Raw genomic sequence first — 27,967 nt, 5'->3', positions numbered from 1 at the left:
AATTTATTATTTTTATTTTATGTGTATTCATGTATTGCCTGCATGTAGGTAAGTGCACCCGTGTTGTGAAATGCCAACAGAGGACAGAAGAGGCTGTCGGATCCCCTGGAACTGGAGTTACGGACAGTTGTTAGCTGCCATGTGGGTGCTGGGATCCGAACCTGGGTCTTCTGCAAGAACAGTGTTCTTAACTGCTGAGCCATCTCTCCAGCCCCCTAAAAAAAACTTTTAAAAAAGGTTGTAACATTGTTTAAAGTATCAAAAATAGTATAAACTAAAAAGCAAACTTTTTCAGCTGGCTAAAGTGTTATGGTATATCTTTGAAGGAATATTCTACAAGTATGAAAGGGATGGGATAGGTATAGTTGGGTTTACATGAGAAGATATCCACATTATATGGTGTAATATAAGGTCATGCCAGAGAACAGTGTGTGCAATGTTCTGTTTATGTAAAAATGTGTGTGCAGGCACAACACATATGAACATGTATGGGCATACAGGTAAATCATGTCCTTAACAGTGACATTTATTTCTAGGTGAGAAAAGATTGGAGTGTGTTTTAGTCAGCTGGGGCTGTCGTCACAAAATACCATAGATTCAGTGACTTCAGCAAAGGAAATGTATTATATAGTCTGGAAGCCTGGGACCTTGGAGAGAAAAAGGCCAACGTGGCTGGGTTCTGGTGAGGGCTGCTTCCTGGCTTGTAGCTGGCTTCTCCCTGTCTTCACATGATAAGTGAGCACTGCCAAGTACTCATTCCAAGGGAATCACTGGAGGTAGGACACAAGCATTTGTTCTGCAACAGAGTACCTCCATCTGTTTTCATACTTAAAAAAAAATTATAAAGAACATTTATAAGTTAATATTTAACATATTTTCATTTGGAAATCAAAAGCAAAACTGTAACTAATCAGAAATGATACCTAAGTCGTTTTCTTTTTTAAACTTTATTTGTATGCATTGTTAGCTTTTGGAGATTGTGTGTGTGTGTGTGTGTGCGTGCATGTGCGCACGTGCATGCTGCTGAGCATTAGACTGAGGGGTTTGTGCATGTTAAATAAGTACTTTACCACTGAGCTACATCTGTAAGCTTCCAACTTTCTATTTCTTTTTAAAAATATTTATTTATTTTATGTGTATGAGTGTTGTGCCTGCATGTACGTAAGTGCACCTGTGTCATGCAATGCCCGAGGAGATCAGAAGAGTGTGTTGAATCCCCTGGAAGTGGAGTTACGAACAGTGGTTAGCTGCCATGTGGGTGCTGGGAGGGGCCTTACTGAGGAAGTAGAACCTTCTGGAAGTCCTTAGATCACTTAAAGCCTGTCCTTCAAGGTTCTGTCTCTTCTTCCTTTTTGGCTCAGGAGGTGACAGATTTCCTCTTCCACATGCCGCTAACATGAAGCATCATGCTCAACAGAGCCTAAAAGCAGTAAAAACACCTCAGCCTTGGACTGAAATTTCCAGAACCATGAACTGAAAGAACCCATTTCTTTCTTTCTAAAAATGATTTATTTTATTTATTTTTACTTTATGTGTATGCCTGTATTGCCTCATGTAGGTAAGTGCGCCCATGTCGTGCAATGCCCGAGGAGGACAGAAGAGACTGTCGGATCCCCTGGAAATGGAGTTACGAACAGTGGTTAGCTGCCATGTGGGTGCTGGGATTTGAACCCAGGTTCTCTGCAAGAGCAGCCAGTACTCTTAACCACTGAACTATCTCCCCAGCCCCCAACTTTCAATTTCTATAGATAATGAAGTTTCTAATTTAGTGGGGGGGAGGGGTTGCTATAACATGTTACAGATTTATCACATGAAAGTGAGACAGTGGCATTATATAGTTCTTACTACATTTGAATTCCCAAACAGGCATGTAGTAAACTGTGTCCCAGCCCCGCTTCTTGGGCTGTTTGTCATGGTCACATCAGTACTGCTTTTCATTGCTAATTCCCTTGGTTTTAGTTTAGACTAGTAAAATAAGATGGCCAGGGTTAAGGCTATTTACTTGTAAGGTATTAGCAGCAGCAAGGCCTGATTTTCAGCAAGGCTCTTGGAAAGGGAAATGAGCAGGTGTAGTTTCCACAGTCCATCCTAGACTTCCTAAGTGAGATTTTTAAATAATGATTTTGAAGCATAAGGACAGTCTTATTAGAGTTTAAAAAGAAAAATCCCAGGGTAGACAAGCTGTAAATCTTTGCAGCTGCCTGGAGGAGGCAAATAGCAGAGAGGAGGGGACAAAAGCCGTGGCATTTGAGTTTAGCCAGCATAGAGGTCAGCTGCGTGGCAGACAAGCCACTGAAAGGCAGAGAGAAGGCTTTAGAGGAAGAGTTAAGCATGCTTAGAACAAAGATAGAAGAAAAGGACAGGTTACACAAAAAGGTCAGACTTCAGTCACGTGACCGTGGCTCTGTAATTCTGAAAAGGAGAAGTACATTATCTTATTAAAGGAATAATTCTGCTTATATCTGTGGTGTGGCTTAAAGTGAGCCCACCTTCCTAGGGGGGTGGTCTCTCAGTGGGGTCATTGACGCTACCCAGCTGGACCGTTAGGTCTCCACTCAGGCCAGAGATTTTATCCTCTTGGCCAGAAGGAACTAATTTTCCCTTAATGGGCTTTTATTTCTGCTGTGTCATTCCCACCCCCACCCCAGAAGTAACCCTAAAATCATTTAGGAGATGAGCTGAAATTGAGAATAAATATAATCCATTTTTGCCATGAAAATCCCATTCCAAAGCTGTTCACCAGAAGGAATTATTAAAGTCCGAGCTGGAGTTTCAATTCCCACCCTCATCTACAGCCTCCAGGCAATAGGTTCTCCTTTAGGAGGAAATAAGAAATGCTAGCTCCCTTCTGACATTCCTGGCCACAGAACGGAGGACATTTCTGGAACCTAGCACCAAAAAGTAAAGTAATACAAAGCTCAGATTTTGTTGTTGTTGTTGTTTCTGTTTTTTTATTTAAAACGATTTTATTTTTATTGGCATTGCTTTCTTTAAGAAGTAACATGATTACATTGAAAGACTTTGCATAGGTGGATAATTAAGGCTTAGAATTTTAAGCAGTGGCTTCTCTTCCTAAAAAACAATAATACCTGGCGTGGTAGCACGTGCCTTTAATCCCAGCACTCTGGAGGCTGTGGGAGGAGGATGGCCAGCCTGGGATGGTCTACATAGCGAGTGCCTAGCTAGCTGTGACTCCATAGTAAAAGCCTGTCTCAAAAAAGAAAAAGGAGGAGGCTGGAGAGATGGCTCAGCAGTTAAGAGCACTGGGTGTTCTTCCAAAAGACCCAGGTTTGATTCCCAGCCACTATGTGGCAGCTAACAACCATCCATAACTCCAGTTCAAGAGGATCTGATGGCCTCTCTGTCCGCCAAGGGCATTGCATAATACGGGTACACTTACATGTAGGCAATACAGTCATGCACATAAAATAAGTAAATAAATAATAAATAAATAGGTGAAAAAATAATAAATTTTAGGAAATAACGTGAGTGTGACTAGGTGTACTGATCTGGGCCCTGCGAGGGCCGAGGCTGCCAAGGGTCTCCCTCATCCATCCTATTCTCATGCAACCTTTCCACTGAATTTCAGACTATTTGAGTCTTCCTGGACCAGCTATAGACCTGCATGTTTTTTCCTGGGTTTCTTTAACTTCCCGCTTGCATCCATGTGCCCTGGTGGGGTCAGGTAAGGGCCGTGAAAACTATCCCAAGGTTTGTCTGGAGGTGAAACCTATGAACTTACATTTATCCTTAGTTTTCAAGTTTGTGTGTAGGCAGCCAGCTCGTTAGGCTGTGAGGAAAGCAGGCCTGACCTATAGCATTTGCTGATTTCTACATAGTCAAAAAACAAACAAACCTCCCCCCAAAAAAAACTTGCACAGAGGATTTACCAGCCAGCCAGCAAAATTCTTGTGTATTTAACAATAAGTTCTTGTGAGCTAGGTCTTGCTTCACACTGGGGATTTCATCCATTACTGGCCTTATGTCCTACAAACTGTTTCCACAGTCAGTTGTGTGCTTGCATTCTACATAGCCAACCTTCTCCTAAGTCACTTCCACTCTGGTGACCCACAGGTTCCTCATCCTCAGCTGGTCTGAGGTTCTCCAAACACCCTCACTGCTGTCTCAGATTCCATAATTTTGTGAGCTGTGTTGTCATTCACCCAGTTTCCTGAGAGAAACCCGATGTTTGGCTCTTTTTTCCTCTTCTTACCTCCCATATCTGATCAGATCTGGTACCTCTAAATAGATCTCACATAGAACTTTCACCATGTCACTGTCCTGCTCAGAAGTATTCAATGGTGAACACTACTCTGGGTTTTTGGTTCGGTAAGTCATAGCAGAACCTGAGAATTTTATTTGTCACTATTTCTCAGTGCTGTGATCATATAGCCTGCTGTGGGGCTGGGCCTCATCATTACCCATTGTGTGGAACCTGAATGTGTTTATATGGCCAACAAGATGATCCTGTATCCCCTGGTCCGCTTCAAATCTTCTTCCACAGAATGCTCTAGGTTCCTGCAATAGTGTCAACATTGGATCTGTGCTTTTCCTGGAGCACTTGCTCTTTCACTGTGCGCTGTTTCCCTGCTCCTCATGCCTGGCATCTCTTCTTCTGCTTACCCATCCTCCTAGGCTTGCCCAGAGGTTACTTTCTTTGTCAAGCTCTCCCGCTCTCCCCTGGAAGAACTTCTGCTTGCCCTCCTCTGCTCCTCTTGCACAGGCTACCAGTCTTAATTTTTAGCAGTGTTCTTGTATGTGTCTGGGGATAGAATGCAGTATTTTTGTATGTCGTCTCTCGTCGACTGCTGGGTGTATTGTAGAGCTGAAGTATTTTTTTGATAGAAGAGTATTTGAATGAATTGTGGGTATGTTTTACCTGTTAGTCCATAAACTGAAGAAAGTCAAACCAAAAAGGTGAGAACTGGGTTTTTAATCTAAGATTACCGTGATGGAGAACAGCCTGTCAAATGATGGGGAAAGAGACAATACAGAAATGAACATCGTACTACTTATAGGACCTGAGGGGTACATGGGACCTAGGGGTACATGCCAGGCCTGGAGACCACACCCTGATATCACAGAGTGTGTGAGAGAGAGACAGAGACAGAGACAGAGAGGGTTTAGGTCTTCATTCAGCTCAGAGTGTTATCCAAACAATCCTATGAAAGTTTTAATTAGCGGATTTAGAGCAAGGAGGCAGGAATTCCAGGAAGTCACACAGTGACTCTGCAAAGTCCCATGTAAGGATGTGATGGTCAGAAGAACCAAGTGGGTTGCATTTTACTGTCCCATAGGGAAATGGTCTCCAGGAGGCAGTGATAGAAGGCAGATGTCTAAATCAACCACATTAAGGAACTAAGAGTTGGTGAACAGTTGGAAACTGTGTCAAAGGTGACAGAGCCCTGCTCTTGGTAGGCGAAAGCCCATATTATATTCAAAATGTATGCCACAGCAATGTCAAATTATAAGAATTCATTACACAAGGATTAGCACTGGCTCATTTAATTTCCGTGGCTTCTTAGAGGGTATTTTCAGGCTAGAAAGGATTATGGGCTCCAGAATCTTCAGGTTTATGAAATCCATTCTCTAGGCTGTGTTTTACCCTTTAGGATGGACCCAAGTATAATTTATTTTTAGATGAATCAGTGGTATGAACTTCCTGAGAGACTTACAGACTAGACATGGTGCTGGGTCGATGTAGGAGGGGTTAACCTGCTTTCTGAGACTGAAGGAATAAAGTGAGACCTGCATAGATTTGACCAATGGAGGTGTTTTCCTAAAGCCTGTAAATGAATTTTTAATAGGTGAATCCAAAGAATGAGAAGAATGTTCAGGAACTAAATCAATGGAACTGATGGAAGAGCCAATGTTTATATGAAGAGAGGGAGGAGTGAGGAATACAGAAGCCAAGAACAGACTACACTAGTAGCTCTGTTCCATCCTTAAAGCACTCTGTCTTGGGGGCCTCTCTCCCATGATCCTCTCCAAGGGCCTCCATTTTTATCAATCAGGTGTTGGAATTGCAGTCATGTAGAGCACTGGTATTGCCTCTACTAATGATGCTTATTCCCTCATGTGCAACAGGTGTCTGCTGGCTTACACTGATGACCCACACACATCTACATACCTGGATGCTCAAGCACCAAGACGTTGATTTGGGTGAGCAGAGCCAAGTTTTATTTATTCTTGGTCACTCATTCCTGCTCATGTTAACATGTGCCTCTCAGTTCACATTTTAAACTGTGGTTTAACTTGCAGAGTGCTTTGCATGCATTTAATATGCTATTTTTTTTTTCATAGTGTACTCTGTAAAAGAAGATGGTAATTACATTATATGAATATCTTTTATCATCTTGGCCTAACTATATAGTAGACCAAGTTTATAAAAATAATTCTAGTCAAGTGTGGTGGCACACACCTTTAATCCCAACACTTGGGAGGTAGAGGCAGGAAGATCTCTGTGAAATCGAGACCAGCCTGTTCTTCATAGTGAGTGCCAGGCTAGCTGGGGCTACAAGAAGACCCTGTCTCAAAAAGAATTCTAAAAATGTCTAAGAATAATCATCAGAACACCTAATATTTATTCTTACCATATTCTAGGCATTGCACTCTATGGAAGTGTTTCTCCTTAGATTATTTCATTGAATATTATTTTTCTGGATGAGGAGATTAAGGCACCGAGTGACTGCTCAGTCACAGGTATGTCCTGGGATAGACACTTCTCTGTCTTAACAGTTAATCCAAACTGTAGTAAAAAGAGGTTGATGATTGTTGAGATTCTTATGTTAAAGTCAAAGTTCACTTGTGGGGACATGGAGGAAAACACAAAGTGGTGAAAATATTCTCGCACTGAAATCTGAAGGCTGAGTCAAGTTCGCACTTCACCGAATGGCAATTTGACCTCTGAATGAAACTGACTGTGTGTTGGCAAGACTGCTCTGCTCCCTCCACACTTACTCTGAGAGCCGGTGCAGACTATAAGCTGAGTTAGTGCATGTACAAAAATGCTTTAAAAGCTGGGCCTGTGTGAGGACTTTCCAAAAAATATTTTATGTATTTTTTTTAATTTTATATGTATGAGTGTATCGCCTGCATGTATGTAAGTGTATCTGTGTCATGAAATGCCCCCAGAGGTCATAAGAGGGCATTTGATCCCTTGGAACTGGAGTTATGCATGGCTATTAGCTGCCATATGGATTCTGGAACCAAACCAGGGTCCTCTGCAAGAACATTTATTGCTTTTAACTGCTGAGCCATCTCTCCAGCCCTCTAAATGAGGTCTTATTTCAGGGCCTTCACTGGGGTCCATCCTAGTGGCCTCTTCCTGTCCTTTGCAGGAGAACAGAGCTTAGGGTAGAACCTTGAGTTTCTGAGACCCCTTATTACATTTTTCATTGGTAGAACATGAGGTGGTTTTAGGTGTACCAACTCTAGGTTTAGAATACAGACACCCAGCATATAAAACTGTGGTTTGAGCATTTTTTTAGATAAATTAGGTGCATTTATTTTTTAAAAATAAACAATGGTACAGTCTTCTAATGATAACAGCAAATTAAAATGCAGGCAGGTGTAGATGTAAGTTGTATCTAGGCCCTTTACTTTTCCAGTGCCCTTGCTGAGGCCTGTGAGTATTTCACATTGGTAATGTTGTGTTCTTTCTCACAAAATTTCTAAAAGTGAACTGAATTTCTAAAATGGACTAAACCTCAGATTTCCTACATTTGGATCCCCCTTTCTATTGTATGGGCTTATTCTGGGGTATTTCTAAGCTAGATTCTCATTATAAAGTTCAGACTTGCCTGGAGCTCACTGTGTAGCCTGGCTGGCCTTGAACCTTTCTTCTACATCAGCCTGAGTTGAAGTCCTAGCATTTGTACCAGCTTTGTCCAGCACCAATTCAATTCTCTTGAATGCTTAGAGGATATCACAAGTAATCTCACATCCATTTTCTTTTTAACCATAGCTTGGCATGTGATTCCTCCAGAATGGCTATGAAAATGCCCATAGAGCATCCTGTGGAAATGCCATTTAGAGCATCCTGTGGAAATACCCATAGAGCAAGCACCCTGTGTAAATACCCACAGAGCATCCTATGGAAATGTCCATAGACCATCCTGTGGAAACGCCTGTAGAAAATCCTATGGAAATGCCTATAGAGCATCCAGATTTCCTGTGACAACTGATTTGGATGTTAGGATTCAAGCTAATTAGTAATTCTAGTTTCCTTCAGTCTTACAGTCTTTATTTGATCATCTTACAGAAATTAAACAGTAATGAACAAAGTGTTTTAGATTCACTTTTCCTAGTTCTGCTGCCACTGACCTGATCATGTTCCAAAAAGCATCTTTACAAAATTGTTTTGCAGTTTTAGTAAGCTTTGTTTTGTCTGTAAAATACCCTTACCTGAGTATTTCTTTTCCAGACATTTTCATGTAGATCCACTATACTGTTTGGGGTCCCCCTGTGCCTCAGGAACCCTTACTGTTCTTTCAGACTGTGGGTTCATTGTGTTGTTGTCTGTGCAAACACATCAGCTGACTGTGATGCTTCTTCCTTTGCTTATTTGTGTTTGTGGCCAAAACCTCTCATTCTGCCTGATGAGAGAGAAACTTTCGACAGACTCCAGCTCCCTTAAACTTCTTGAAATCTCTGCTTATAAACAAATTCCTAGCCTGATACCAGCATTCAGGAGGCAGGGGCAGGTGGATTTCTGTGAGTTCAAGGCCAGCTTGGTCTATAAAATGAGTTCCAGGCCAGTCAAGGCTATGTAGTATGACCCTGTCCCCTGTCACCCCATCCCTGCACAAAAAAAAAAAAAGTTCCTAGCCTTACTAGGTTTCTCATTCTCAGCTATCGGGAATATAGCAATGAGGTAAGAATTACCCCTCCCAAGGCCCATTGCTTCTGCTTCTACAATAGGTTCCTCTCTGTTCATTGGAAGTAAGTCAAGAATAGCAGTTCCTCTCATTCTTCCTCAACCTTGAGGACTGAATCTATCAGTGTTAGAGCAGGGCTGTGTCATGTGCATATTTTATCGTAGCAGGGCTGTGAGAATGTGTAGGAACGGTTGGATCCCACCTCCAACTGTGTCTTCTGTCTATGGGCCTGACTTCTATAACATGATGAATCACTCAGTTCCTGTATTTACAGTGGCAGGGTTGTCACATCATTTTTCTTTTGCAATACTAGGAATTAAACCTAGGGCCTTCCACTGAACTGTAGACCCAGCCTATTATTAATTTCTTTTCTTTATTTTGAGACAGGGTTGCACCAAGTTGCCTAGGCCAGCCTTCAGCTCACTCTGTAGCCCAACCTGCTATCCTCTTGTCTCAGCCTTCCAGGGTACTTTTTTCTTCCATTCATCTGAATTATTTTCCATCATGAAAACTTATGTACAGATAGATACATAGATTTAGTTGTTCATGACTTAGACTCTGAAGAAAAGGGAGGAAATCTGTTACTTATCGACAGAGAATGACAAAGTGTGACCTCTGTCTGTCTTTTTATTACTATAGAGCCATCTATTCCTTTTAGTCTCACTGACATCTATAAGATCTGTGGCATGATCATATTTTCTCCGTCATCCCTAGATCCCTTCTTGTCTCGTCTGACTGCTCTGTGTGGCCACTGGCCTGGCTCAACCAACCATATTAGCTCAGGCTCCCTTTGCTAATCAGCTTCTTAGTAGGTTTGGCTGATGTGAAGTCCTGGTGGATATTGTGGGTGGAGGGAAGGAAAAAGCCTGGGCAACTCACTTTGGTATGCACCTCATCAAAATTATAGATTGCCTCGGTCATAATGGGAGATGCTTATATATATGGAAAGGGTAGGCCACGCATGCTAAGAGGCTCTTAAAATGATCATCCATGAAATGGGAAGAGGTATCGGTGAGAGATTTACAGGCATTTTCCTGGCAGATAAACTCTTGATGAGACACACTGAAGGCAAAGGTAAACAAATGGCTGTGGGAAACCCAAAGTTGTAGGGTGTACTTGCAAATGGAAGTGATCTGTTAAGACTGTAGAACAGAAGTCATGATGAGATGAAGACGAAAAAAAAAAAAAGGCTCAGGTTCAATGGGTGATGGATCCCCTTTATTAGCCTGACTAAGAAAGTTGTTACTCCTACTAAGTGAGGTCCCTGGAGCCCCAGAGTTCTAGATTGCAGAAGGGTGAGAATTAGAGTGACTGTTTAGATGTGCTTTTTATGCTGGACTTCTAGAGAATACAGATAGGTCCTGACTTACAAAGACTCAGGCAACAAGGTTTCTGTTGTTTTATTTGATTGTTCTAGATTGGAAGGCTGGGAATTACCCTGCAAGACCCTGGGCAGAGTATGGGAATTATGGTAGAAAGATTTTGGGCATGCACAGATGGCAGGCATCTACCCTTAGAAGATAAATATTTTTGAAGGGGAGTAGAGACTGGAATTTGCATTTTTGAATATCATTCTGGTGAAACCATTTGGATTTTTAGTCAAGGTCAATCCCATTAAGTACATATGAGGTCCTGAGACCACTGGTTTCTTTAGTTGGCTTCACATGCTAATAAGCTCTCTGAGTCCACATTAATGGGTCTAGAACTTCTATAGATAACTCATTACTTTTCACTCCTATGGTATGACCTCACAGGCCTGCCTTGTTTCTCTTACATGTGTCATCCTTAAACAGTGTGGTGGAGACTATGTGCTTCATAAGGTGGAGAGCCTTCCTGCTGTATGAGAAGTGTCTAACACTGTTGCCATCAACCCTGAGCCCCAGTCCTCTGCAGGGTTATTTCCCACAGCACATAACATTCGAGCAAGTGTTTATCATAGCCTACTCCAGTCCAATAATTTTGTCTCCAGGACCCTCAATATGGCTGGGGTGGAATTTCCTGTTGCTGTGGAATAGAGCATTTGCAATAGCCACACATGTGCCCTTAAAATGAATGAAGTGGCATTAGTGTAGTGACTCTACACTAGATCTGTGATCTGTGTCACCAGTTCATCCTTCAGGGAGGAGCTTGTTGCCTGACTCTTTCAGAGAAGACCTTTCAGGGTGCCATGGAGCTGTCAGGTTCAAAGTTAGGGCTATTCTCATAGGCATACACATCAAGTTACAGATGGGGAGAGGATACAAAGATCCAACTATCTCAGGACACCTCCAGAGTTCCCCATAGGCTTGGTTGTGCCCACTCCCACCTCCGTCCTCCGTCTCCCTTTCTACAGGCATGTACCTATCCCGTAGGCGCCTTCCTATAATAAGCTTTCTTTACTCCATCTCAGTCTGCCTCCTAGAGCCCCAGCCTATAATAATTAGCATCTGTGAGAAGCACACAAACAGATGCCCACATGCCACATTCCATGCCAAGAATGTATGACTGCCAATTGCTTCCAACCAGGTAATGTCTGGTGCCTGGTGCTTGGAAGTAGTTTCGTTCATTTAAAAAGCCAGTTTAAATTTTTGCATTAAGCTCTTTTTTTTCTCTAGTTAATGATACACTGGTGGAGTACTTAGGGGAAACACAGACATCTGCTGTTTTCTTTGAAATGCACCAAAAATAAGATGGCTTGACAAGACCTGTACCATAGGCTGATAGTTTTCCCATACTCCCTAGCTTCCCTCCCTATTGCATCCCTCTGACATTTCCTGCAGTGGAAGTTTTGCACACTTACTGCTATCCTGATGCTTATGTCTCAGAGGACCCAGATGGACAGGCTACTGAGTGCTGCTCCATTTCGTAGACAAGGAAACTGAGGTGCTAGGTTGCAGAATTAGGCTTGAATTCTGACCTGCGTCTCTCGCAGTATCTTATTTCATCAGAATCTGACATTCCAGGATAGGTTTTGAATGATGTGAATTGGATAAGTGGCACCTAAGGGTCTTCATCAATAATAGTAATAGGACTGGTACCTTATGTTTGTCATACAGGTGAGTTCTGAAGGGCATCATGGCTCTCATGCAGTTTAATCAGCAAAGCAACCTTACAGGTTGGTTCAGTGTCCTGTATGGACTGTCCTTGGCTTCTAAGATGTTGTCTTGCTGCTGAGTCTTCCAGAGGAGAGGAAAGCAGGGTCTTCCCATGGTGGAAGGGATGAAGGAGCTGACCTACTCCCTCAAGACTTTTAATCAGACTGATCCATTCATGAAGGCAGAGACTTCAAGGCCCCCTCTTTATCATGTTGTGCTGGGAATTAAATTTCAGTATGAATTCTGGATGGACACACCTGTTCAAACAGTGGCAGACCCTATGCTCAGGAATTTGCTGAAACCATTCAAGCTAGTCAATCCTAAGCCTGTGTACGTGCATATAGTGTTCCTTCCTATGGAAACCACAGTGAAGGCTCCACCCAATTTACCATCTCACCCTTTGCCTCCTGACAGTCCCTGGTGCTTTGCTGTGTTGCCCCATGTGTCACGGCATACTGCTCAGTATCCACGTGCTAGGTAGCTTTCTAGGGACATAACAAAACACCTGTTACAGGGTCATTTAGAAGTAAAAGAGGTTTATTTAGCTCACAGGTCTAGAGGCTGGGACTCAAAGGTCAGGCTTCTTGTTTTTTATGATCACCTCACGGTTGAAGGACACGCAGAGACATGCAAGAGATGAGGGAACAAAGGTCAAACCCTCTGTACAAACCTGCTCTCAAGATAACTAACTGACTCTGGGGGTGGAGAGGTGGCTCAGTGGTTAAGACCACTGACTGCTCTTGCAGAGGACCTGGGTTCGATTCCCAGCACCCACATGGCGGCTACAAACCATCCTTAACTTCAGTTCCAGGGGAATCTGAAACCCTCTTCTGACCTCCGCCACACTGAACAACACGGGTGCACTCACATATAGGCAATACACTCATACACATAAAATAAAAATAAATAAAGTATTTTAAAAAATAAGAACTATAACTAACTGACTCTTATAGTAACTACATTGGAAGTTGCAGTACACTGGGGTCCTTTACAAGACTTCAGCCATCTCCTACAGACCCCTCTACCTCTCAATACCATTATATTGGCAATCAAATTGCAGCGTAAGTTTTGACAGAGAAAAACTATATTCAGCCCACAGCAGTGGGTAAGAAATGCTTCAATAGTCATCATCTCCCAATGCTAAACCTGTCACTTTTTTGAAAGGGTTAAGTACCAGTTAAGTGGTGCCTACATTTCTGAGTCATTGTTTGCAACTTGTTGAGCTCTTAAAATAGCAAGAATGCCAGGAATGGCTTGCCCTCCAATGCTTAGTGTTTAGGGTCTCATAGAGGAGCAGAATAAAAACTAAAATGCAGGTGCCAGGAATGTGGCAGTGCTGTTGGCACCCAGGTTGATGCCTCACCCTACTGGGACTGAGAATTGTAACTGATTCCCCTCCCAGAGGTGACGACAGGCCATCACTAGTGTCCCATTAGTTTAGAGGTACAGCTAAAGGAAGCCCTTTTCTTCAATGCAGGACCAGGTGGCTACTGCAGTTCCTACCCCAGGGGTCTTTTGCAGCTTCCTGAAGAACTTGGCTGCCACTGATGCCTCTGCTTGCCCCTCTCCCCTTCTCTGAGCTCTCCTTTCAAATCAGTTGCACTAAGATCCCTACTTCAGGCTCTCAGTGATACCCACTGTGGCCCTGGTTACCTACAGTACATGTCAGCTCAAATGTGGAATGACCTTGAGTGGGGAAGAGGGTCTTCCCCTGTATGGACCATTGGACCATCCTTCCCCTGTATGGACCATTGGACCATCCTTCTAAGCTCTCCAGCACTGTCAGCAGAAGGAAACGATGAGCCTGGAGGCGGCTTGCAAATTATCCCCCCTCTAAACAACAACGAAGAACCCACTGGAGTGAGCTGCAAACCACGCCAGCGATTTCACGTCTCCCCATTCAGCTTTTTGCTTGAGTGTCAAGATGAAAGTGGGGCCCATTTTCTAAAGTATATGTTATCTATGAGTAGAAATAGCAGTGCGGTGGGGCAAGCTGTTTGTGGGCCACTTCTTCTGTGCCAGTACTTTGCTCAGCCTAAGGAAGAGTGTTCCACCCCAAATCACACAGCCAGTCAGCAGCAGTGCCCACCACCACACATGACCACCAAGCCAGACAGCTTGATGCTCTTCTCGCTCCTAGCTAGGCCCCTGTGGACTTCAAGGAACAAATCCAGAGTTCAGGTGTACAGGGAAGCACCCTGGGGCTGGCCCTAATCAGTTCTATTTGTGCCTTCTGTTTTCAAAGTTGGATAATAAATGATACTCACTCTTTCAAAAACTTGACTCCAAATACAATTCAATTAGAAAAATTTATTGGATCAACTTCTACATTGTGTAGATGATTCCTTAATGTATGTACTAGTAACTGTGTGAGTGATCTGTGGTGGTAGTAGAAAGCGTATACATGTGTGTGAATGTAGAATATATATATATATATATATGTGTGCATATATTGTTTGAAGTTCTTATATGTAAAGATTTTATCTGCAAATGAAATTTCCTTGACCAATTTTTAAAAATCTTCAAGAGCAACACTAATAATACATGAAGCAAGATCAGGTATGACGAACATAAATGTCCAGTAAGCTACAAGGGAAGCAAATAGAATTTTGCATGATTATACAAGGTGAATAAATGGTTGGCGTTTAGAAAGCAAGTCAGAAGAGTCTGTTTCTCTAAAAATCTTTTTACCCACAGCAAACAGAGCATGCATAAATGGGGGAGGGGTGCTCAGAATTACTTAATTTGTTTTAAGATTTCCATTAGTGAACTCAAATAGGGAGAAAAAAACTCTCTCTGTGATGGTGTTCATTGCAGAAAAGGCGCAGAGGGCAAGGGGTCCTGCCAAAGGACAGAATGTATGTTGCCCTTATAAAATGCAAGTTGGCAAGGAAAACTGCACAGAGCTGAGCTTTGTGCTTTGGTGAGTGGTTGGGGTGCCTGGTATCCAGTACAGCCAGACAGGTCCATTCATCCTGCACACCCAGAGGAGTATGTAAACTCTGCAGCACCCAGGTTCAGGGCACACCATTGGCTCAGCCTCACACCATGATGTCATCTCAGTTCTGTGCCACCAGTGGATTGTGCCCACCATCAGGGGAGTGGATATTAGAATCGATGCATTGAAAGCCCCCAGCAGTTGGAATGCTAAGCAGGATAGACCCTGGTTCATCCAGATAAATTCTTCTTTCAATCAATTGAAATTAGAATAAATTCAAAAGTAACAATTTCCTAATTATGCTTTACACCAAAGCTAAAGGATTAGCATCAATTCCCATATCAGCAACTTAAAAATAAGAGGATGAAGAGTTTCACAATTCTCATTACATATCAGTAACTTGTTCTTCAGAAAACTGACCTAATTAGATTTAATTAGATAGTTAGGTATCTATTTTAATTGAAATTGTATTAAATCTTTATATTGAGTAGTATTTTCCTTGTTAGTGTTTATCATATACCAACTAGGAGAACACGATTTCACTATCTGTTTAAATCTAACTTACTTTAGACCCTTACTCCCATTAAGGTTGCATAATTTTGAATGGCTCTAATGGTTATTGAACTACATAATTCTCATCATCAATGTTTATTATTATTATAGGAGAAATTAATGATGTTCTGTTCCATTACTGAGGTAAATAATGCAGCTGATTTTTGTGTTTATAAGTAGCATTCATTAATTTTGCTGTACATAAATTTCCTTGAAAAAATTTTTGTTGATTTTTTTACAAACTTTATGCCATACAATCATTTTATAAAAACAGTGGCAGCGAGTTAATCGTATAACTAAGAATAATAAATATTAATTTTGTAGAAATTAGGACATATTGAAACTTCTATCTGCTATAGTTTGGATCATAAATGACCCCTACAGGCCCAATGTTAAAGGCTTAGTCCCCAAGGTGGCATACTGGGAGATGGTGGGATCTTTAATAAGTGGGGCCCAGTGAGAGGTCTTTAGGTCATTGCACTGGGTCATGCCCTTAGAGAGGGACTGTGGGACTCCAGCTGTGATGGCACCTGACTGTGAGTTCAAAACAAACAACCAATAGATCATAGACAGAAGCCTACAAAATCATGAGCCAAAATAAACCTGTTCTTTTTATAAGTTGTTTCAGGCATTTGTTAATAGGGATGGGAAGCTGACTAACATACTACCTCACCATCTCTTAAAACTTTATTTATGTGATTTCAGTGAGTTGTTGCCTCTGTAAGATGGGTACAGTAATGATTCCCCATTTTACAGATGTGGAAACTGAGCCTCAAAGAGATTAAGCAATACTGAGCATAAATCACACACACACACACACACACACACACACACACACACACACACACGGAAAATTACAGAGTTTGGATTTATCCCAAGTCAGCCTGAGACCAACGTCTATACATGTAATAGCAGCAAAAAAAAAAAGAGAAATAAACATGAAAAATTGTTGTGAGAAAACGAAAATACTTCAGGGGAAAATGAAGGCCCTGAGAGGTCAGCAAAGGAGGCCAAGCATTGTCTCCCTTGTAATTTGACTGATCTCTCCAGTGAGAACCACTCTCCCAGCTAGTTTAATTTGCATTTTTATTACTGGGAAGTTTTGACATTCTCAAATTAATCATGTGTCTTTTCTGTCCTGTAGGGTTTTCTTTTCTATTTATAACTCCTGATTTCACCCTGGAGATAGTAGAACTTGTATTAATTTATTTAAATTCATTGTAATTTAAGTCTATTATCCTCTATTAAATCCCAGCAAATGCTAAGGCGTTCCTGTACTTTGGCTTCTCCTTGTTTATGACATATGCTGATGTACGCATGCCTCAATTTTTGTGGTCAGATTTATCCATCTTTTCTTCTCTAATTTTTTTGGGGGGAGTTTAGGCGGGGTGTGGGCTGAGAATGGTATTCTGTATCTAGACATGAGACAGTTTTATGCCTGTATTTTCATTTACATTTGTTTATTACTTTGCTTATTACAATGTTTATTACAGTGTTTCACAGTATACCTGAAACATTTTCAGGAGAAAAGAAGGAGGAAATGTATTTGACTGGCCAGCACAGACACACCACTAAAATCGGGTTGGTTGGGGTTTGTTGTTTTGTTTTGTCTTCTTTTTTGAGTCAATGGCTTAGTATGTAGCCCCATTAGCTTGGAACATGCTATGTAGCCTAGGCTGACTTCCAACTCTCAGAGATCTGCTGGCCTCTGCCTCCCAAGTGCTGGGATTAAAGGCATGTGCCACCATGAGTTTGTTTTTTAATGAAAAAAATCTTGAGTCAGGCATGATAGCATACTCCTGTAATCCCAGCTATTCAGGAGGCTGAAGCAGGAGGATCCCAAGGTTGAAATCAGCCTATATTACGTGGTAAGTTCAAGACTAGCCTGGAAAATTTAGCAAAACCCTGTCTCAGAATAAGAATTAAAATACTCTGGAGGTATAGCCAGATAGATCATTAACCTAGTATATGAAAAGCTCTGAGTTTAATTCCCTAGCACTACAAAATGACAATACAATTTCAGATTTTTAACTTAAAAATTTTTTTCTCTCATAGTATGCTAGATGGCTTTAGTGTCAACTTGACACACCTGGGTGGAGGGAGCCTCAATTGGGGAATTGCATCCATTGGACTGGCCTATGACCATGTCTCTGGGGCATCTTCTTGATTATTGAGTGATGTGGGAGGTCCCAACCCACTGTGGGTGGTACCACCCTGGGCAGGTGGACTTGTGTTGTATAAGAAAGCAGGCTGAGCAGGGGCAAGGGAAGCAAGCCAGTAAGCAGTGTTCCTCCATGGCCTTTGCTTCAGGAACTCCTGCCTCCAGGTTCCTGCCTGAGTTCCTACCTTGGGCTCCCTCAGTGATGAACTGTGACCCAGGAGATGTATGCCGAATAAACCTTTTCCTCCCAAAGTTGGTATTGGTCAGAGTGTTTTGTCACAGCAATGGAGATACAAACTAGAACACATTGGTAGGCTGTTACCATTTTCATTTAAAGGGGAATAGCTTTTTATTTTCTTATTTCTTTTTTTAAAGACAGATTCTCATGTGTCCCAAGCTGGCCTCAAACTCCCTATGTAGCTGAGAATGACACTGAACCCCTAATCCTCCTGTCTTCCCCTCTGAAGTGCTAGAATTACAGGTGTGCACCACCTTGTGCTGGGGAAGGGAGTCGGGAGTGTGTGCATGCTAAGCAACATTCTACTATCTGAACCACACACCCCCACCCTTATTCCTGCCTTTGGCTATTACGAATAATAACAGTAACCCTCCTGTGAACATTAGGTATGACAGATTTTTGCCCCTCCCTTTCCCCAGGAAGTCCTCCTAGGGCTTGGAGACTGGGTCTGGTCAGGTCTTCCCCCAAGGTAAAGGAAGTCATGTTTTCAACATGATGACATTTCTATTGATGATGGAATGGGTCCAGGCAAGTCTGGCACTCTCTGGATGACTCTGCAGATGTTAACACACCTGCACTCTGGTTTCCCCAATAAGGAACATGACTCTGGGCAGGGCTAAAGCTAGGAGTGCCACTCCACCCCTTACACTGGAGTCACCCAACCCTGATCCTCCACTGCCCCCCAGGACTGACTTGTTTGTTAGGAAAAGGGTTGCAGTTGTAACTATGGGGTGAGATTATTTTCTCAACAAGAGGTGCCCAAGTCCAAGGCTGTGTGCATACATGTTCTCAGCACCTCCTTGACATGCCCTGGTTTTTGTTCTTATCTCCTGGTCTACTTGCATCTTTGCCTAGTGACTATGTGGTTCCCATAGGAGGAACAAAGCCACAAGTGGGAGACGCTGCTGTGCAGAGTCCCTTTTGTTCTCAGTTGCTGAAATACTTGTGAAGGAAATGAAAGGCAGCAGTGAACTAACTTCCTTGTACCTGCTCTCGCACTGCACTGGCTCATGGCTTGCAGAAACCAGCTCCATGCTATCATTCCAGCCCTACTGGGCAGGACCCATTGTCCATACCTTACAAACAGAACAGTGGGAACTCAGCAGGGGTTCATCACCCATCCTAAATCATGACACTGGTTGAGCATTGAGCAGGGCATGACTCTTGGCCCCAGGCCTGCGGCTTTTCCTTTGGCTGTTTACTGGAGGTCTGTTGCCTTATGATGTGTATTTGACTATAGAAGGCCCTGCTCTCTCTTCTCTTTCCAACTTCCTTCTGGAAGGTCTAGTTCAGCTTTGCCCCTGACTTCTCCCCTGTCTTTCTTGTTTGGACCTGTCTGCTCCTACTCTCCCACTGTCCCCATTTCCAGTGTGATAGCCAGCAAGTTTCCTCTACCCCATCATCTTACTCGGTCCCATCTAACACATGGCTCCAAACTAAACAAGATATCTGAAATGTGCAGCTCTTACCAATTCGAAGTGAAAGAAAGCAGGGTCTTCAAAGCCAAGGCACTTCTGGAATGGGGCATGCTGGCTCCACCTGTAATCCCAGCACTTCAGAGACTCAGGCAGGAGGATCATGAATTGGAAGCTCCCCTGGGCTACATAGTAAACCATTGTCTCTAATCACACATACACAAGGGCTGGGGATGTAGCTCAATGGCAGAGTACTTGCCTAGCTTGCACAAGACCCTGGTTCAATTGCCACCATCACAAAGTCAAGAAAGCCTTTCTGTCAAGTTGAAGCCCACCCTTACCATGGGCATAAATCTTTGCAGCAGAAGAGGATTCAAAAGAGTACCTATTACATTAAGCTGCGATCATGCTTCTGGTTGCTTCCTTGGGCAGCAGTGCAGAGTCCTTTGTCTTCCAGTGGGTGCAGGTGTTTTCCAGTGGCAGCAAGTTTGGGGAGACACAAGTTGAAACAAAAAAAAATGCTCTTTTGTTTTGTTTTTTAATATTTTTTATGTGTATGAGTGTACTGCCTGCAGGTATGTGAGTGCACCCATGTCATGCAATGCCACGGATGTCAGAAGAGGGCCTCGGATTCCCCTGGAACTGGAGTTAAGGATGGTTCGTAGCTGCCATGTGGGTGCTGGGACTCAAACCCAGGTCTTCTGCAAGAGCAGTCAGTGCTCTTAACCACTGAGCCATCTCTCCAGCCCCGCTCTTTTGTTTTTAACATGGTAATACATATCATTCCTTCTCCATGGAGAGCCCTTCCCCACAAGTACAGGCATGGGAAATGTAGCTTTGGGATGGAGTTCTTGCCCAACATGTGTGACGACCTGGGTTCAATCCCTAGTACTGCAAAAATGTAAAAATGAAGCAATTTAAAGAAATTGTTGGGATAGTTCACTCATAAGCTCCTTCAAAGTTAAGTTTCCATTCCCCTAAGTCCAACCTCCCCCCAATCTCTGTAATTATGAAATTTCCATAGTGGTTTAAATAAGAATGTCCCCCATAGGTTCCAAGTGTTTGGACATTTTGTCCCCAGTTGATGATGCTAGCTGGGAAGTTTTAGGAGGTGTGGCCTTACTGAAGGAAGCACATCCCTGGGGGCGGGCTTTGAGAGTCCTTAAGCCTTGCCAGATTTTCCAGTCATGCTCTGCTTCCTGTGCCTGCTAGAAGATGTGATCAATCACTAGACTTTCTGCTCCAGCCACTGCCTTCAGCCACGCCTCACCCACCATCATGACCCTTACTCCTGGAACTGTAAGCTCAAATAAACTCTTCCTTTCATAAGTTCCCTTGGACATGATGTTTTATCACAGCACAGAGTATCAGAGAAGTAACTAATGCAATGTCTGTCCATTCCGTCACAGCTTGCGTTGCTGGGGGAACACCTTCACTCAGCACAGGCAGGGAGTCATCAAGCCAGCATCCATTCCCTAGAGACCCAGTAGTGTTTTCTTCTGTCTGGGCTCCTCCATGATTTTCTGCAGCCTTCTCTGGCTCTCATGAACACCTCATTGTGCTTGAAGTTGTCCAAAGTAATTAATGAATAAATGTCTTTTCTTTCTGGAAATTCACAGATCTGGATTCTTGATCCTGATAATGATGCTTTTCCCAAAAAGGACTTTATTTATTTTTGGCATTGTGGTTTGAACATGAATGGCTTTTGTTCTTGTGGTTCTTTTGAACTGAACTGAATCTATTACCTCACCTGGCTTTCTGGGGATAAAAGATGCAGCTCCATAGACTTGGCCAGTTAATGAAGTAAGAAAGCCACTGTTGAAATAATGGCTTGAGCCTCACAAGTGGAGCATTCTTTTCCTCTATCAGAAGGGAGAGTTTCATTTGTTAGAAGGTGATTTCAGTGTCTTCCTGAAGGGTCTTACCTGGGATTCCAGTGACTTCAGAGATCAAAACTCTAAGACCCTCCTGCTGTTGAAAATCAGGACGAGGCACAGGACCAACCTGGGAAACAGGAAACCAATGAGGGAAGCAGGTGGAGATTAGGCAGAGGTCTGGTTTAAACCTGAGACGTCCTCTGTGGACTCTTGTTCAGAACGCTTCTTGCCAGGAGGTAGGGCAGTAGCGGGGGCCTTGGAAGCTTATAGCCCATAGTTCTGGCCTCTCTGCTTTCTGGTTTGCTTAATGTGTGGTGTCTTAGCCTGCATCCATGAACTCCGGCATAATGCACATTCTCCTGCATCCATGCACTCTGGCATGATGCACTGAAACCCACTGAAACTGTGAGCCAAGACAAATCTTTCCTCTTGTAAGTTGTTTCTGTTGGGGATTTTGCCACAGTGATGCAAAAGTAACTGGTACAGGGAGGTTTCGTAAGGATGCCCTGGGGGAGGCTCTATCTAGCTGTTTGTCAATTCCATAAGAAGGTCCCTATGATATGTACATTTCCCAGGTGAGAAGGGAATTGGAAGAAGGGAGATCATGGAAGAAGCAGGTATTTGAGAAGCTTTCAAGAGAGGGTGTGGCTTGAGGAGGCTGTTGATTGGCTGAGTCTCAGCAAAGCAGAAGGGAGTAGTGAGAGTGAAATCAGGGATGTTTAGGGCTGTGGAGGGATCTGGCAGGGCTGTGTGGAGAATGTTGCTACCCAGGAGGCCTGCCTGGGCAGAGCTAAGGTTTAGTGTCAAGACTATCGGCTGAAAGGACCAGTCAGCTGCCTGTGTTGAGACAGTGGGTCCTAGGTGGAGCCAGGGACACCTGAAGACCCCACACCCACCCTTTCAGCCAAGACCACCCTGCCCTAATCTAAGGAACTTTCACCGAAGCTTTCATTGATAAAAGGGGACTCACTTGCAAATAAGGGATTTGCCAGTTTGTCTATCCACCCCATGTTAAATGCAGGGAAACTAAGGCCCAGGGACTTTGTCCACTCATTTCCAGATTATACAGATAACCAGAGATGACATGCCGTGGTTGGAATGTAATTTTTTTACCTCCAAACACTCACATTGAGATTTGATCGTCATTGGAGTAGTATTCAAAGGTGGGGCCTTTGAGAGGGGTTAGGTCACTGAGCAGTATCAGTGCCTCTCCCGTGAGAATGAGTTAATTATCTCAAGAGTGAGCTATCAGAAAGTGAGACCACACCTGCATTTTGTAGTCATTATATGCATTCACTTGCCTCTCACCTTCTACCATGATGGGAATGCTCTGCCACTGGACTCCAGAACCAAGAGCCAAGGGATTGTTCTTCATAAATTACTTAGCCTCAGGTATTCTGCTATAGTAATGTAGTAGATGAACTAATATAGAGTATTAATTACAATGCTATCCTGATGTAGTAAGCTTTACATATCACATTATATATAATATTTGCACATTTCATTCCATCAATATACTCAAAAAACACCAAATAACTCTGAAAAAATACCTTTTTTTTAGTTTCTTTTCAGAAGAATTAATCTTGTCAAAGTAGAAAATTGTTCTAAATATCTTTCAGTCATTGTATTAGTTGGTTTCCCATGGCTGTAATGAAATACCTGAGACTGAGTAACTTCATGAAGAAAAGAAGTTTGTTTTAGATTATCATTTTGGAGGTTGAAAAGTCCAAGATCAGGTGGCTTTGAAAATCGAGCCTCTGGTGAGGGTCTAATGGCAGGTGGCATCAACAGAGAGAGAGAGAGAGAGAGAGAGAGAGAGAGAGAGAGAGAGAGAAAAAGAAAAAAGAGGAAAAAAAAAAAAAGGCCCAGAGAGAGAGAGAGAGAGAGAGAGAGAGAGAGAGAGAGAGAAAGAAAGAACAGGAAGCAGAAAAGAAGGCCCGCAATAGCTCAAGAGAATCAACTTAGCACCCCACGAGAACACCTGAATCTCTTCCCAGGTCCACATCCCCAATGACATACTAGGCCCAACCCCTTAAAGTTCCCATGGCCTCTCACATGGCCACACACTAAGGACCAAACTTTTAGTACATGAACCTTTGGGGGACAAGCCAAATCCTAACCACCAGTCATTAAAATGCCTTCAAATGAGAGGTGCTGATTTTATAAAGCATGTGTTTTCTAGCTCTATAAAGCACATTTACGACAACTTGATTTAGGCAAAATCACAAGCCTCAGAGTGCAGAGATGAAACCATTAATTTCCTGCTTGTCAATTGGAGTTAAATCCTCCAGTATGTCAAATCCCAGTGTCACAATAATTTTAGCAAGAATAACTCTAGAAATGAGGTTGGGGGGTTACTTTGCAGTTTGGCTGGTGAGTCTGGAAACAGTTGGTGGTGGCAAGCTAGAACTTTAGGAGATTGGATTATTTCCAAAATTCATCTATGAGAACTCAAAAAGTCCATCTTAGTATCTCAAAGTATGTCTGCTGTAGGCAGCATAGGGGCTAAACCAGGTAGTTACCTGAAGAGGTGTGTAACTGGCGAGGGACGATTGGGAAGGCAGGACAACTGTGATCATCCAAAGAGCACCGTCTCCTTTTGGGAGGCAGCAGGAGCTGCTCCAGGCAGTCAGCTGACGTCACCGGGGAAGACAGCTGTGTCCCCAGCTCTTCAAACTCTTCAAAAGATGCCAGAAAACCCAGATTTATGTGACATCTCTTCATTTTTAAAGCTTGGCAGCTGTCTAGTTTTTCTTTTGTTTGTTTTTGTAGCATCAGGCAGGCCTGTGTTAAGAAGTGTTTTGCTTCACAGTTGACATTCTTTATTGCTAAATACAATCGTAGTGTGGCTGGAACTGCCTGCTGGAATTTCCCTTAAGGAGTGCTCCTCAGTGCCTAGTTCTTCCCATCTAAGAGTTGAGCATTCGTTGACAACCTTTGGTTTTCCCTTCACAAGTGCCCGAATGGTTTGTCACCCTCCATCACTCATTCAGCCTGACTGGTAGAACTTCTGGTTGCTGGTATAGGCCCTTCTTGATTTCTCTAGTCTTTAAATACATTGCATTTAGGAGTTGGAAGTTTTCTGAGGCAGGCCACACGCTTGTGTGCATGTGTGTGTGTGTGTGTGTGTGTGTGTGTGTGTGTGTGTGTGTAGTTCATGTTATGCTCACAGTAGAAAAGTAGGTACCTGGGCTGGAAGAATGGCTGCTGCCCCAGATCCCAAGACCTACAGGGGTGGATTCCAGAACTGTGCTGTGCAAAGTCATCTCCAGGCCCAAAGGACTGCTAAGCTCAAAATACAACTAGAGTGAACCCAGCTGTGCTGTCAGGGCAAAATGCACTCTGGAATCTGCAAGCTGGGTGGAAGAGCAGGTAGCCCATTCTTCAGACAGTCATTGCAAGTTGAAGCCAGGCATCATTGTGCCTGCCTTTAATCCTAGCACTCGGGAGGCAGAGGTAGGCAGATCTCTGTGAGATCAAGGCCAGCCTGGTCTACATAGCAGGTTTCAGGCCAACTGGGGCTATAAGGAGACCCTGTCTCAAAAAAGAAAAGTTTCAAATATTCATTGGAAGTTGAAATTTTTTAGATGCATTGACTAAATAAACTGAATTTAATTTTACCTATTTACTTTTAATGTAGTTACTAGAAAATTAAAATCACATCTGTGACTTCCCTTCTTTTCTGACCAGGGCTGCTCTGAAACAGTGAGCTGGAAACTTCCTGTGAAGGTCCAGAGAGTAGTCCTTAAGGCTTCACAGGCCAGAGGGTCTCTGTTACAAATGCTCAGTGGGCAGGCAAAACCAGCCACAGATGACATGTAAAGGAATGAGTGTGACCGCATTCCAATAAAACTTTATTTACAAAATCAGACAGGAGCCAGATGGCTGCCTCCTGCTTGCTACTAAGAGCTGGTGGGAGGAAGGTGATGGGAACTCAGGACTGGTGGCATTCCATTCCTTGATCTTGCACTGGGTAAGCAGGGTGCTAACTTTTTAGAAATTCATTGAGCTGCGCTCATGTGATGGTGTGTGTACCTCCCATACTTTGTACTTCAGAAGACAATAGACTTAAAAAGAGCTTGTATGGACCAGTGACAGTCATCTTCCCATCTTAAGAGTGGAGCTGTTTTTTTGATTCTCTAGCAGTGGTGAACAGTTTAGTTATACAGTCATTGGATTTTCCCCAAGTCTCTGTGACTCTTGTCTTCCTACACCTGCATTCTATACAATGGCCACTACTTTGGGGAAAATTATACCAAGTGGAAATTAGAATGGCAAGCCATTTGGGGAATAGTCAGGGAGCATAATTCATGGAATATCCAAAGTGTAAGCTATATTAAAGATGCGTGTGCTTTTAAGCTGCTGAATTTTTGCAAGTTAAAGTAAAATCCTTGTTTTCTATGAGCTCAGCCTGTCTGCAGAATGAATAAACAAGTTTCAATGTCTTGCCATCAGAATATAGACAGATTTTGCTGGAGCCATTGCAGACTGAAGGAGAATGCCTTGCTAGAGGTCAGAGAAACTGACACTCATGAAACCAGGCTTCTGAGGTCAGGGTGTATGACCCCAGACCCAGTCAGTCCTGGTAGCTAAAAGAGCATCCTCTTACCCCACCCAGCTCTTGTGCTGGATCAGCATCGAAATTGCAGAAGGGTGCTAGCTTCCCAAAGTGGAAACATTTTTAAATAAGTCTTTTAACTTTTCGCCTGTGGATACAGCTGCGTTGACACAAAGCCATGTTTGAGGCACGATGTCTCGGAAGCCTGGCACCACAGAGTGTTTTTCTACTGGGACCCATAACTGTTGGCTTTTAAGAGTGGTCCTGTGTTCAGTTTTATCAATGTGGTACTTGAACTGGACTTTCAGCTGACCTCCAAAAGGAAATAGTTTTTAAAAGGAAGAATTTTAAGTCTGCCAAGAGCCAGATAATGGCACGGCACAGAGAAAAGCCAGCATTCTGTGGTTTTTATATTAAAAAATGAGTCTCTTAATGCCTCCAAACAGTGGCCAGAGAATGTGAAGTTTAATATATGAAGCTAGAAGAAGTTTTAACGATTGACATTTTCCCTTAGTCCTTTATGATTCACCCAAAAGAGCAAGCGTGTTTCTCTTGTTCCTCCTCCTATGTCTTTTTTTGGCTTTATGCAAGTGACTATTCTCATTAAGGCAATTTCAAAATACACTGAAAACGTTCATGCCTGCCTCAAGGCCTTAGGCCTGACGAGTTTTCATCTGGACACTCTGCAAAAATGTCTTGAGGACCAAGACATCAACATAAGGCTCATTCAGCATCGTGATTTACTGCTCCTGGAAGTTGCCATTAAGACTCCTCACCTTCCATTGCTTTGTCTGGGCCATATGTTGCAGGCTGGTCTGGTTAACTGAGACAGTGTTTATACATATTTATAAGGTGCCATGTGATAAGCCAATACCTATATCAGATATACAGTGATCAAATTAGGGTGCTTAGCATTTCTATCTCCTCAACTAGGTACTTTGAAACAGACTAAGCTTGGAGTAGAGCTGAGTAGACTATGTGCTTAGTATGCACAGAGCTCTGGTTTCAATACCCAACACAGAGAAAGGAGGAAAAGAGAGAGGTAGGGAGGGAAGGAGGGAGGGAGGGAAGGAGGGTGAGAGGGAGGGAGGGAGGGAGAAACGAAGGCAGGTGATATTTGCCCTACAACGCAATGGTACACTGAAATGAATCCCTCCTATGTAGCTTTATTTCGAACCTGCACATCCATCTTCTCCCTACAACCATGGAGGAAATGAAGACCTTGCAGGGACATAGGATGGTTTTTCCTGTTGTCTCAGCCCTGTCCCTCCAGACTCAGTGATAGCAATACCCTCTGATAAAAATGCTGTTTCATTATCAGTGTGGACTCTTGGATCCTAGACAAGGGATGTACCGATTTCAGAAGTCAGTTCACAGAAGTGTAACCCGTCTCTCAGACCAGTTGGCGTTAACCGTCTTCTTACTGTCTGTTCAAAGCAGTCATATATTAGATGGGGTGAAAGACCAGCACAGACTGCTAACAGAGGTTTGACCTACCAGTAGTCTGAGGGTTTCTGATGCAAAATATTCTTGCCAGCACTTGATATGGTCGGCCTTAAATTTTACCCTCTCAAGTGGGTGCAGGGAGTATTTTACATGGTTTTAATTAGGATTTTCTAAAGAGTAGTAACATTGAAATCTTTCCTATGCCTTTAGGTGGGAAATTCTGTGAGAGAAGACCCCATTCAAGTCATTTGCTCTTTTTAATTTTTTTCTTATTTATTTTCATGTTTCTTTATATTTTTAGCTCATGAGTTCACACACACACACACACACACACACACACACACACACACACCCCTGAGTATGGTACATGCTCCTGTATTTCCAGCCACAAGAGAGGTTGAGGGAGGTCAATCACTTGATCCCAAGAGTTGAAGGTCAGCCCACACCACAGAGCAAGACCTCACCTCAAAAACAAAAACTTGGGCCTGTTGGCATGAGCCTCTCACGTACTCAGGAGAATGAGCAGGCAAATTCAAGTTCAAGGTCAGCCTGGGTCACATCATAATACCTCATCACTTTGTGCATCACTGTTTAATGTCTCTTGTTGAACAAAAGCTTTTCATTTCAGTGAAGTTCAGTTTATTTTTAATACTTCTATCTTACAAAGCTTTTTAGGTTATATTTCTTTTTTAATTAGTTAATTTATTTGTATTGTATGTTGTGCTTGTATGTATGTGTACCATGTGTGTGCAATGCCTGTCAAGGTCAGAAGAGGGCATCAAATCCCCTGGAACTGGAGTTATGGACAATTATTAGCCACCATGTGCCA

The 27,967-nt window shown here is 42.9% G+C and overlaps 1 protein-coding gene across 2 annotated transcripts in view; it reads left to right on the top strand.

The window, feature by feature from the left end:
• Positions 1-27,967, top strand: part of Rin2 (Ras and Rab interactor 2) — a 264,895-nt gene that overhangs the window by 93,372 nt on the left and 143,556 nt on the right. The window contains exon 3 of one of the 2 annotated variants that reach the window (XM_017800218.2): positions 6,088-6,162. The exons of the other annotated variant lie outside the window; for it this stretch is intronic. The gene's annotated coding sequence lies outside the window, so the exon portion shown is untranslated. The remainder of the gene's footprint in view (positions 1-6,087; positions 6,163-27,967) is intronic. 2 annotated transcript variants of the gene reach the window in all.

This window comes from Nannospalax galili, unplaced genomic scaffold (assembly GCF_000622305.1).
Source record: "Nannospalax galili isolate Female #2095 unplaced genomic scaffold, S.galili_v1.0 scaffold510, whole genome shotgun sequence".
Taxonomy (NCBI): domain Eukaryota; kingdom Metazoa; phylum Chordata; class Mammalia; order Rodentia; family Spalacidae; genus Nannospalax; species Nannospalax galili.
This window is presented reverse-complemented; position numbering and strand designations above follow the sequence as displayed.